We start from the raw sequence: 14,093 nt of genomic DNA on the forward strand, positions 1-14,093 counted from the left end.
ACCCGACATGTTGTAATTGTTCCCTTCAGTAATGACTTACCATAATTGTTTATTTCAATAATTAATTACCATAATTACATCCTAGGATCACTAATTACTGCCATTGTTGTAATTATACCCTACAATAATTAACGACAATGATTAAAACCTACTTGAAGTCATTGCTCCAAAGGTCGTAATTATATCCTGCAATAATTAATTATTATAATGATATGCTACAGTGGTTAATTACCATACTTACATCCTAAAATTATTAATGATTATAATTATCAATTTTTTTAATATCCTTCAATAATTGATTAAAATTATATTTTACAATAATTAATTATTTTAATGAATTATTATAATTATATCCTACAATAATTAATTATTATTATTTATCTTACAATAATTGATTATTATAATTGTATCTTAGAATGGTTAATTACCATACTTACATCCTACAATAATTAATTATAATTATATCCTACAATAATTGATTAAAATTATATTTTATAATAATTAATGATTATAATTATATCCTACAATAATTTATTATTGTTATTATTATTATATCCTAGAAAGGTCAATTACCATACTTATATCATACAATAATTAATAATTATAATGATATGCTACAATATTTATTATTACAATTACAAACGTTTGTATATCCTGCATTCATTAATTAATATAATTGTATCCTACAATAATTATTGATTATAATTATATTCCACAATAATTAGTTATTATAATTTTATCCTTCATGTCTCATGTTCTTCATGTCTCATGTTCTCCATGCCTCATGTTCCTTGTGTTCTCCATGTCTCATGTTCTCCATGTCTCATGTTCTCCATGTCTCATGTTCTCCATGTCTCATGTTCTCCATGCCTCATGTTCTTCGTGTCTCATGTACTACATGTCTCATGACGTTCATATCTCATGTTTCTCGTGTTCTCCATGTCTCATGTTGTTCATGTCTCATGTTCTCCATGTCTCATGTTGTTCATGTCTCATGTTCTTCGTGTCTCATGTACTACATGTCTCATGATGTTCATATCTCATGTTTCTCGTGTTCTCCATGTCTCATGTTGTTCATGTCTCATGTTCTCCATGTCTCATGTTGTTCATGTCTCATGTTCTTCGTGTCTCATGTACTACATGTCTCATGATGTTCATGTCTCATGTTGTTCATGTCTCATGTTCTCCATGTCTCATGTTGTTCATGTCTCATGTTCTTCGTGTCTCATGTACTACATGTCTCATGATGTTCATATCTCATGTTTCTCGTGTTCTCCATGTCTCATGTTGTTCATGTCTCATGTTCTCCATGTCTCATGTTGTTCATGTCTCATGTTCTTCGTGTCTCATGTACTACATGTCTCATGATGTTCATATCTCATGTTTCTCGTGTTCTCCATGTCTCATGTTGTTCATATCTCATGTTCTCCATGTCTCATGTTGTTCATGTCTCATGTTCTTCGTGTCTCATGTACTTCATGTCTCATGATGTTCATATCTCATGTTTCTCGTGTTCTCCATGTCTCATGTTGTTAATATCGCATGTTCTCCATGTCTCATGTTGTTCATGTCTCATGTTCTCCATGTCTCATGTTCTCCATGTCTCATGTTGTTCATGTCTCATGTTCTTCGTGTCTCATGTACTACATGTCTCATGATGTTCATATCTCATGTTTCTCGTGTTCTCCATGTCTCATGTTGTTCATATCTCATGTTCTCCATGTCTCATGTTGTTCATGTCTCATGTTCTTCGTGTCTCATGTACTTCATGTCTCATGATGTTCATATCTCATGTTTCTCGTGTTCTCCATGTCTCATGTTGTTAATATCGCATGTTCCTCCATGTCTCATGTTGTTCATGTCTCATGTTCTCCATGTCTCATGTTCTCCATGTCTCATGTTGTTCATGTCTCATGTTCTTCGTGTCTCATGTACTACATGTCTCATGATGTTCATATCTCATGTTTCTCGTGTTCTCCATGTCTCATGTTGTTCATATCTCATGTTCTCCTTGTCTCATGTTGTTCATGTCTCATGTTCTTCGTGTCTCATGTACTTCATGTCTCATGATGTTCATATCTCATGTTTCTCGTGTTCTCCATGTCTCATGTTGTTCATATCTCATGTTCTCCATGTCTCATGTTGTTCATATCTCATGTTCTCCATGTCTCATGTTTTCCATGTCTCATGTTGTTCATATCTCATGTTGTTCATGTCTCGTGTTCTCCATGTCTCATGTTGTTCATATCTCATGTTCTCCATGTCTCATGTTGTTCATATCTCATGTTCGCCATGTCTCATGTTGTTCATATCTCATGTTGTTCATGTCTCATGTTCTCCATGTCTCATGTTGTTCATGTCTCATGATGTTCATATCTCATGTTTCTCGTGTTCTCCATGTCTCATGTTGTTCATATCTCATGTTCTCCATGTCTCATATAGTTCATATCTCATGTCTCATGTTCTCCATGTCTCGTGTTGTTCATATCTCATGTTGTTCATGTCTCATGTTCTCCATGTCTCATGTTGTTCATGTCTCATGTTCCTCGTGTTCTCCATGTCTCATGTTCTGCATGTCTCATATTGTCCATGTCTCATGTTCTTCATGTCTCAAGTTCCTCGTGTTCTCTATGTCTCATGTTCTCCATGTGTCATTTTCTTCATGTCGAATTTTCTTCATGTCTCATGTTCTCCATGTCTCATGTTCTTCATGTCTCATGTTGTTTATATCTCATGTTCTTCATGTCTCATGCTCTTCATGTCTCATGTTCTCCATGTCTCATGTTGTTCATGTCTCATGTTTTTCATGTCTCATGTTCCTCGTGCTGTCCATGTCTCATCTTCTGCATGTCTCATGTTGTTCATATCTCATGTTCTCCTTGTCTCATGTTGTTCATGTCTCATGTTCTTCATGTCTCATGTACTTCATGTCTTATGATGTTCATATCTCATGTTTCTCGTGTTCTCCATGTCTCATGTTGTTCATATCTCATGTTCTCCATGTCTCATGTTGTTCATATCTCATGTTGTTCATGTCTCATGTTCTTCGTGTCTCATGTACTACATGTCTCATGATGTTCATATCTCATGTTTCTCGTGTTCTCCATGTCTCATGTTGTTCATATCTCATGTTCTCCTTGTCTCATGTTGTTCATGTCTCATGTTCTCCGTGTCTCATGTTGTTCATGTCTCATGTTCTCCATGCCTCATGTTCCTCGTGTTCTCCATGTCTCATGTTCTCCATGTCTCATGTTGTTCATGTCTCATGTTCTTCGTGTCTCATGTACTACATGTCTCATGATGTTCATATCTCATGTTTCTCGTGTTCTCCATGTCTCATGTTGTTCATATCTCATGTTCTCCTTGTCTCATGTTGTTCATGTCTCATGTTCTTCGTGTCTCATGTACTTCATGTCTCATGATGTTCATATCTCATGTTTCTCGTGTTCTCCATGTCTCATGTTGTTCATATCTCATTTTCTCCATGTCTCATGTTCTCCATGTCTCATGTTGTTCATATCTCATGTTGTTCATGTCTCATGTTCTCCATGTCTCATGTTGTTCATGTCTCATGATGTTCATATCTCATGTTTCTCGTGTTCTCCATGTCTCATGTTGTTCATATCTCATGTTCTCCATGTCTCATGTTGTTCATATCTCATGTTCTCCATGTCTCATGTTGTTCATGTCTCATGATGTTCATATCTCATGTTTCTCGTGTTCTCCATGTCTCATGTTGTTCATATCTCATGTTCTCCATGTCTCATGTAGTTCATATCTCATGTCTCATGTTCTCCATGTCTCGTGTTGTTCATATCTCATGTTGTTCATGTCTCATGTTCTCCATGTCTCATGTTGTTCATGTCTCATGTTCCTCGTGTTCTCCATGTCTCATGTTCTGCATGTCTCATGTTGTCCATGTCTCATGTTCTCCATGTCTCATGTTCTTCATGTCTCAAGTTCCTCGTGTTCTCTATGTCTCATGTTCTCCATGTGTCATTTTCTTCATGTCGAATTTTCTTCATGTCTCATGTTCTCCATGTCTCATGTTCTCCATGTCTCATGTTGTTCATATCTCATGTTCTTCATGTCTCATGCTCTTGATGTCTCATGTTCTCCATGTCTCATGTTGTTCATGTCTCATGTTTTTCATGTCTCATGTTCCTCGTGCTGTCCATGTCTCATCTTCTGCATGTCTCATGTTGTTCATGCCTCATGTTCCTCGTGTTCTCTATGTCTCATGTTCTCCATGTCTCATTTTCTTCATGTCTAATTTTCTTCATGTCTCATATTCTCCATGTCTCATTTTCTTCATGTTTCATTTTCTCCATGTTTCATGTTCTCCACGTCTCATGTTCTTCATGTCTCATGTTCCTCGTGTTCTCTATGTCTCATGTTCTCCATGTCTCATTTTCTTCATGTCTAATTTTCTTCATGTCTCATGTTCTCCATGTCTCATGTTCTTCATGTCTCATGCTCTTCACGTCTCATGTTCTCCATGTCTCATGTTGTTCATGTCTCATGTTCTTCATGTCTCATGTTCCTCGTGTTCTGCATGTCTCATGTAATTCATGCCTCATGTTCTCCATGTCTCATTTTCTTCATGTCTCATTTTCTCCATGTCTCATGTTCTCCATGTCTCATGTTCTTCATGTCTCATGTTCCTCGTGTTCTCTATGTCTCATGTTCTCCATGTCTCCAATGTTCTGCATGTCTAATTTTCTTCATGTCTCATGTTCTCCATGTCTCATGTTCTTCATGTCTCATGCTCTTCATGTCTCATGTTCTCCATGTCTCATGTTCTTCATGTCTCATGCTCTTTATGTCTCATGTTCTCCATGTCTCATGTTGTTCATGTCTCATGTTCTTCATGTTTCATGTTCCTCGTGTTCTCCATGTCTCATTTCTTTCATGTCTCATTTTCTTCATGTCTCATTTACTCCATGTCTCATGTTCTCCGTGTCTCATGTTTTCCATTTCTCATGTTCTCCATGTCTCATGTTCCTTATGTCTCATGTTCTCCATGTCTCTTGTTCTCCAGATCTCATGTTCCTCATGTCTCATGTTCTCCATGTCTCATGTTCTTCATGTCTCATTTTCTTCATGTCTCATTTACTCCATGTCTCATGTTCTCCATGTCTCATGTTTTCCATGTCTCATGTTCCTTATGTCTCATGTTCTCCGTGTCTCTTGTTCTCCAGATCTCATGTTCCTCATGTCTCATGTTCTCCATGTTTCATGTTGTTAATGTCTCATTTTCTTCATGTCTCATTTACTCCATGTCTCATGTATTACATGTCTCATGTTGTTCATGTCTCATGTTCCTCATGTCTCATGCTCCTCATGTCTCATGTTTTCCATGTCTCATGGTCTCCATATGTCATGTTCTCCATGTCTCATGGTCTCCATATGTCATGTTCTCCATGTCTCATGTTCCTCATGTCTCATGTTCCTCATGTTCTCTATGTCTCATTTACTACATGTCTCATGTTGTTCATGTCTCATGTTCCTCATGTTCTCCATGTCTCATGTTCTTCATGTCTCATGGTGTCCATGCGGTACCTCTGCATGCTCACGCCCCACCAACCCACGCCCCTACCCTGACCGAGCTCGTCTCCATGGCGACGGTCGCAGGTCTCCTGCTGTGACTTCAGCTGGGACATCAGCAGGGGGCGGAGCTAAGCCACTATTTACACACGGTACACTCCATCAAAAGTATTGGGACAGTGTTTATTGACATTCATAACTTCTTAATCACGGGAACTTTCCCATCTGTGTGTGTGTGTGTGTGTGTGTGTGTGTGTGTGTGTGTGTGTGTGTGTGTGTGTGTCATAAATAGCAGCAGCTTGAAGCTGTAGTAATCCCTTTAATGATGTATGAATATTTTCTCATCCGCCTGCTTTGAAGCGTTCAAAGTGTCATCAGCTGCGGGGATTTTACTCGGAGAGCCTCGACCTCCCGTGAGTCTCCGCCACATCGCCGCCGCCTTGAAGCGTTTATATCTCTTTTCATGCAGCGGAGAGATAAACATTGATGTTAGAAGAGTTAGCATGTGTGGTAACTGTGCGAAAAAGTTGCTCAAATACTTACTTTAACCACCGGGGGAGGGTTTTCAAGCTCCGGATTCTCCTTGGCATCATGGCAAGCTAAAAGACTGGACTGTGTTTGTTGATCAAGTTGTTTCATCATAAACCACAGGGCTCAGACTTTTCAAAAGAGCCTCCTTTTCACCTTTAAAACCGGTATAATATATTGATTTTTGCCAAAGAAAATGCAATTTGGATGGACATTTCATGTGAATGCTGAAACTGAAATGCTAACAGTTAGCACCCTTGCCAGATAGTAGAGCTGCGAATCTTTGGGTGTTCCAAAGATTCCCAAATCGATTCGTATTCGAATCTATTTTTTTCCCACACCCCTACCAGATAGCGTCAAGTAACAAAAAATATGAGCAAAATGAGCCAAAAAAAAGCTAGCATGCTGACTAGGGCTGCGAATCTTTGGGTGTCAATATCGATCCCTGGGGTCGCAATTCGATAATATATTGATTTTTTTCGATTCAACGCGATTCTCGATTCAAAAACGATATTTTTCCGATTCAAAACAATTCTCTTTGTGTCTTCTCTCAATTGCTCTGTTTATTGCAGTTCTGAGTGTTGCTGGGTCAGGTTTGGTTTTGGAATTGGATTGCATTGTTATGGTATTGCTGTGTAGTGGTTTGTTGGATTGAAAAAAAATATTTAAAAAATCCACAAAAAAAATTTGATTTTTTAAAAAGTGAGAATCGATTCTCAATCGCACAACGTATTCTATTCGATTCATATTCGAATCGATTTTTTCCCACATCCCTAATGCTAACAGTAACATGCTTACAGTTGGCATCTGTGAAATACTAAAAGTATATGATGCTAAATTAGCTAAAACATTTAGCATGTTAATGTTAGCATGCTTAAAAGCTAACTGTAACTTGTGTCAAGTACTCGGCGATGTGTACCTGAACAATGTGTTTACAATTCTAGCCTGCTAACGTTAGCATGTATCAAATACTAAAATTAGACCTAAAAAATTAGATTATAAAATTTAGCATGCCAACGGTATTATGCCAGCATGCTAACAATGGCATGTTGGGAGTTAGCATCAATGAAATACCATAATATATATGACACTGAGGTGTATACCTGCTAAATTAGTTAAAAACAAATCTACCATTTTAATGTTAGCATGCTTAAATGCTAACTGTAACTTGTGTCATGTACCAAAATATATTACTCTGTGGTGTGAACCTGGACAATGTGTTTAAAATTCTAGCCTGCTAACGTTAGCATGTATCAAATACTAAAATAAGACCTAAAAATGAGCTTACAAAATCTACCATGCCAACAGTATTATGCTAATATGCTAACAATAGCATGTTGGCAGTTAGCATCAGTGAAATACCATAATGTATATGACACTGAGGTGTATACCTGCCAAATTAGCTAAAAAAAAAAATTCTAGCATGTTAATGTTAGCATCTTAAATGCTAACTGTCACTTGTTTCAAGTACCAAAATATACTACTCTGCGGTGTGTACCTGAACAATGTGTTTTAAATTCTAGCCTGCTAATGTTAGCATGTATCAAATACTAAAATAAGACCTAAAAAATAGTTCACAAAATCCAGCATGCCAACAGTATTATGCTAACATGCTAACAATAGCATGTTGGCGGTTAGCATCAGTGAAATACCATAGTATATACTGAGGTGTATACCTGCCAAATTAGCTAAAAAAAAATATCTAGGATGTTAATGTTAGCATCTTAAATGCTAACTGTAACTTGTTTCAAGTACCAAAATATACTACTCTGAGGTGTGAACCAGAACAATGTGTTTGAAATTCTAGCCTGCTATTGTTAGCATGTATCAAATACTAAAATAAGAATAAAAAATAGAATACTAAATCTAGCATGCCAACAGTATTTTGCTAGCATGCTAACAATGGCATGTTGGCAGTTAAAGCATCAGTGAAATACCATAATATATACTGAGGTGTATACCAGCTAAATTAGCTAAAAAAAAATAATCTAGCATGTTAATGTTAGCATCTTGAATGCCAACTGTAACTTGTGTCAAGTACCAAAATATACTTCTCTGCGGTGTGTACCTGAAAAATGTGTTTTAAATTCTAGCCTGCTAATATTAGCATGTATCAAATACTAAAATAAGACCTAAAAAATAGTTTACAAAATCCAGCATGCCAACAGTATTATGCTAACATGCTAACAATAGTAGGTTGCCAGTTAGCATCTGTGAAATACCATAATATATATGACACTGAGGTGTATACCTGCCAAATTAGCTAAAAAAATATATCTAGGATGTTAATGTTAGCATCTGGAATGCTAACTGTAAGTTGTTTCGAGTACCAAAATATACTACTCTGAGGTGTGTACTTGGACAATGTGTTTAAAATTCTAGCCTGCTATTGTTAGCATGTATCAACTACTAAAATAAGAATAACAAATAGAATACTAAATCTAGCATGCCAACAGTATTTTGCTAGCATGCTAACAATGGCATGTTGGCAGTTAAAGCATCAGTGAAATACCATAATATATATAACACTGAGGTAATTACCAGCTAAATTAGCTAAAAAAAAATATAAAAAAATCTAGCATGTTAATATTAGCATCTTGAATGCCAACTGTAACTTGTGTCAAGTACCAAAATATACTTCTCTGCGGTGTGTACCTGAACAATGTGTTTTAAATTCTAGCCTGCTAATGTTAGCATGTATCAAATACTAAAATAAGACCTAAAAAATAGTTTACAAAATCTAGCATGCCAACAGTATTATGCTAACATGCTAACAATAGCATGTTGGCGGTTAGCATCAGTGAAATACCATAATAGAGATGACACTGAGGTACTTGTATATATAAATATACACATATACATACATAAGTTCACACATCGGTTGCTAGCATTCCCATTGTGACATCATGGCGGGGGACATGCTAACATGCTAACATGCTAAGTCCCGCCATGTGACTGGTCGACTGGCATCATCGCGGTCGCCATGGTGACATGATCACGCAAACAGCAAGAGTGTATTTCACTCGAATGAAATATCAAAATATTGTTAGCATGTGTGTTAGCATGTTAGCATGCAAACTCCCTCACTCTTTGATGCACAACATTCCTCTTTAGAAGGTGATGTCACAGAGAGGGCAGGGTTTTGCCGTCTTTGAGGGCGACACGAGCGGGCGCACAACAACAACAACAACAACACAACAACAACAACAACAACACATGCGATACGGGAGATGCGCATCAAGCTGACCGGCTGTCTCTGCAAACATGGCGGCCATCAGCGAGCCCAAAATGAACCAGACTGGTAGGTTTGATGGGAATTGCTAATCAATCAATCAATGAGCACGGTCGATCAATACAAAGTGTGGACAGATCGGAACGAAAACCAAAAAGTTTGACTCATGCAATCAAGGAAGTTAGAAAAAACGTCATGTTACATTTTGCAGTACATTTGCGTGAATGTGACGATATCACGGTCGGTGTAATCCATCTATCCCTTTTTTTGGTCAGGTTGTGTGTGTATATATATATATATATATATATATATATATATATATATATATATATATATATATATATGACTCACTTCCTTTAAAGGCCTACTGAAACCCACTACTACCGACCACGCAGTCTGATAGTTTATATATCAATGATAAAATATTAACATTGCAACACATGCCAATACGGCCTTTTTAGTTCACTAAATTACAATTTTAAATTTCCCGCGAAGTGTCGTGTCGAAAACGTCGGGGAATGATGACGCCTGCGTTTGACGTCTCAGGTTGTAGCGGACATTATCTTCCAGCCCCGATCCAAGCTAGAAGTTGTCTGCTTTAATCGCATAATTACACAGTATTCTGGACATCTGTGTAGCTGAATCTTTTGCAATTTTCTTCAATTAATAATGGAGAAGTCAAAGTAGAAAGGTGGAGGTGGGAAGCTTTTAGCCTTTAGCCACACAAACAGCCAGTGTTTCCTTGTTTGAAATTCCCGAAGTTGAAGCTTTACTATGGATCAGAGCGGTCAAGCGAACATGGATTTCCGACCACATGGCAGTTTTCGGTGAGAAAATTGTGTTCATAAGACTGCTCTTACCGGAGACATCAGCGCAGCCAGCGTCCTCCTGCGTCAACACACCCGTGGCCACACCCCTCCGACTTTCAGGTACTATTGTACCATTGTACCATATGTCCCGGCAAGAAATCTGCGTTCAAAGGACTCCGGCTTATTAGTGATTCCCAAAACCCAAAAAAAGTCTGCCGGGCTACAGAGCGTTTTCCGTTCGGGCTCCAGTACTCTGGAATGCCCTCCCGGTAACAGTTTGAGATGCCACCTCAGTAGAAGCATTTAAGTCTCACCTTAAAACTCATTTGTATACTCTAGCCTTTAAATAGACTCCCTTTTTAGACCAGTTGATCTGCCGTTTCTTTTCTTTTTCTTCTATGTCCCACTCTCCCTTGTGGAGGGGGTCCGGTCCGATCCGGTGGCCATGTACTGCTTGCCTGTGTATCGGCTGGGGACATCTCTGTGCTGCTGATCCGCCTCCGCTTGGGATGGTTTCCTGCTGGCTCCGCTGTGAACGGGACTCTCGCTGCTGTGTTGGATCCGCTTTGGACTGGACTCTCGCGACTGTGTTGGATCCATTATGGATTGAACTTTCACAGTATCACGTTAGACCCGCTCGACATCCATTGCTTTCCTCCTCTCCAAGGTTCTCATAGTCATCATTGTCACCGACGTCCCACTGGGTCATTATTGTCACCGATGTCCCACTGGGTGTGAGTTTTCCTTGCCCTTATGTGGGCCTACCGAGGGTGTCGTAGTGGTTTGTGCAGCCCTTTGAGACACTAGTGATTTAGGGCTATATAAGTAAACGATTGATTGATAGATATTTAATCTCACTAAAACACTAGCGACACAATAGAAATATAAGGGATTTTCCAGAATTATCCCTGGTAAATGTGTCTAATAACATCTGAATCGCTCCCACTGCAATCGCCTTTTTTTTTTCTTTCTAGTCCTTCACTCTAAATTTCCTCATCCACGAATCTTTCATCCTCGCTCAAATTAATGGGGAAATTGTCGCTTTATAGCTCTTGCTGATGGAGGCTATGATTATAAACAATGTTCAGAGCAGCTCTACAATCCGTGACGTCACGCGCACATCGTCTGCTACTTCCGGTAAAGGCAAGGCTTTTCTATTAGCGACAAAAAGTTGCAAACTTTATCGTCGATGTTCTCTACTAAATCCTTTTAGCAAAAATATGGCAATTTCGCTAAATAATAATAATAATAATGATGGATTAGATTTATATCGCGCTTTTCTATTGTTAGATACTCAAAGCGCTCACAGAGAAGTAGGAACCCATCATTCATTCACACCTGGTGGTGGTAAGCTACATCAGTAGCCACAGCTGCCCTGGGGTAGACTGACGGAAGCGTGGCTGCCAGTTTGCGCCTACGGCCCCTCCGACCACCACCCATAATTCATTCATCATTTATTCACCAGTGTGAGCGGCACCGGGGGCAAGGGTGAAGTGTCCTGCCCAAGGACACAACGGCAGCGATTTGGATGTCAATAGGTGGGAAGCGAACCTGCAACCCTCACTGCGCCATGCCGCCTAAATGATCAAGTATGACACATAGAATGGAGCTGCTATCCCCATTTGAATAAGAAAATCTCATTTCAGTAGGTCTTTAAGTAGATGTCCTGTTTTCCCTGGACATGTCCTCTTTTGCAGGACTGTCCGGGCTGTCCGGGCGGGGTTTCCTAAATGCCTCAAATGTCCGGCGTTTTGAATTAGGGTTGCGTATTTTTTCAATGTACGTACAGAGTTAAGAAGGGGTCCCCAGGCTGTGCGTCTTATCCGTGCGCAACCCGAGGGTCCCTGGTTCAAATCCCACCTAGTACCAACCTCGCCACGTCCGTTGTGTCCTGAGCAAGACACTTCACCCTTGCTCCTGATGGGTGCTGGTTGGCGCCTTGCATGGCAGCTCCCTCCATCAGTGTGTGAATGTGTGTGTGAATGTGGAAGTAGTGTCAAAGCGCTTTGAGTACCTTGAAGGTAGAAAAGCGCTATACAAGTACAACCCATTTATTTATTATTTAATAGATTTATCAGATTTTATTTTTTCATTACCTATGGCAGGAGTTGGCAAAAGTGTGCCCCGGAGGCCCTTTGCGGCCCACAGCTCATGTTTTAAAGGCCCACGGCACATTTCTAAAAATACAATTGGGGCGGTATAGCTCGGTTGGTAGAGTAGCCGTGCGAGCAACTTGAGGGTTCCTGGTTCGATTCCCGCTTTTGCCATCCTAGTCACTGCCGTTGTGTTCTTGGGCAAGACACTTTACTCACCTGCTCCCGGTGTCACCCACACTGGTTTGAATGTAACTTAGATATTGGGTTTTCACTATGTAAAAACGCTTTGAGTCACTAGAGAAAAAGCACTATGTAAATATAATTCACTTCACTATTAAAATAAACAAAAAAATAACAAGTGGACTAATAACAAAGCTTACAGGTGAAATGTAATTTAGAAAAAGTTGCAATTTTGACTAATAAAACAAAGCTGTTTTTTTTTCCCTTTAAAACTGTCATTGCTCCAAACATAATATTGAATCAAAATCAATGTTTTTATGAATTATGGATCTATCCATCACGTTAAAAATATTCCACTTTGAAAAAAATTTTGTGTGGAAGATTTCGCATGACTAAAAACACAGTTTTGTTTGACAAAAAAAGGGCGGAAAACAAACAAACAAAAAAAACAACATAAAAAAAAACTAAAACATTTTGAAATGAGGAATAGATCCGAGGTTGATGTAAACCCTTTTTGCACTTGTATACTGAAATAAATACACCAACAACATATTAAATATAAACATAGAAAAAACTTCCAGCAGCGGTAAAGTTTAGCACGTAGCTAGTGTGTGGCGGCTAACAAAACAAAGATTGAGTTTGTTCACACAAAGGTAGCAGGTTTGTTATTGTGTAGCTGCCAATAGAAACAAGATTTAGTTTGTTAGTGTGTAGCTGCTAAGAAAAACTGTTTGTTTGTTTGTTTACATGAAGTTAGCATGAAGCTAATGTATAACCGTTAACAAAACCAAGAGTTAGTTTGTAGGCTAGCATGAAGCTAGCCTGTAGCCGCTAACAAAAACAGGATTAGAGTTATTTACATTGAGTTAGTGTGTATCCGCTAACAAAACAAAGTTTGAGTTTGTTCACACAAAGGTAGCAGGTAGCTAGTGGGTAGCTGCCAACAGAAACAAAATTGTGTTTGTCAATGTGTAGCTGCTAAAAAAAACTGTTAGTTTACCTGAAGTTAGCGTGAAGCTAATGTGTAGCTGTTAACAAACACAAGAGTTAGTTTGTTTTCACCAGCTAGCATGTAGTCGCTAACAAAAACAAGTTTAGAGTTATTTCCATTGTGCTAGTGTGTGGTCGCTATAAAAACAAAGACTGAGTTTATTCATACAAAGGTAGCAGGTACCTAGCTGCCAACAGAAACAAGATTTAGTTTGTCAATGTGTAGCTGCTAAGAAAAACTGTTTGTTTGTTTACCTGAAGTTAGCAGGTAGCTAATGTGTGGCCGTTAACAAAACCAAGAGTAAGTTTGTTTTCACCAGCTAGCATGCAACTAGCCTGTAGCCGCTAACAAAAGCAAGATTGGAGTTATTTCCATTGAGCTAGTGGCCGGCGGCTAACAAAAACAAATATTGAGTTTGTTCACACAAAGGTAGCAGGTAGCTAGCTACCAACAGAAACAAGATTTAGTTTTTCAATGTGTAACTGCTAAGAAAAACTGATTGTTTGTTTACATGGAGTTATCATGAAGCTAATGTGTAGCCGTTAACAAAACCAAGAGTTCGTTTTTTTTCACCAGCTAGCATGTAGCCGCTAACAAAAACAAAATTAGAGTTATTTTCATTGAGCTAGTGTGTGGCCGCTAAAAAAACAAAGATTAAGTTTGTATATACAAAGGTAGCAGGTAGCTAGTGGGTAGCTGCCAACAGAAAC

General features: G+C 38.7%; 1 protein-coding gene across 2 annotated transcripts in view; it reads left to right on the plus strand.

Moving 5' to 3' along the window:
* The window catches only part of LOC133549175 (metabotropic glutamate receptor 8-like), a 93,604-nt gene that overhangs the window by 29,707 nt on the left and 49,804 nt on the right, over positions 1-14,093 (plus strand). The gene's annotated exons all lie outside the window — the stretch shown is intronic.

The sequence above is a fragment of the Nerophis ophidion genome, linkage group LG03, assembly GCF_033978795.1.
Source record: "Nerophis ophidion isolate RoL-2023_Sa linkage group LG03, RoL_Noph_v1.0, whole genome shotgun sequence".
NCBI classification, from domain to species: Eukaryota; Metazoa; Chordata; class Actinopteri; order Syngnathiformes; family Syngnathidae; genus Nerophis; species Nerophis ophidion.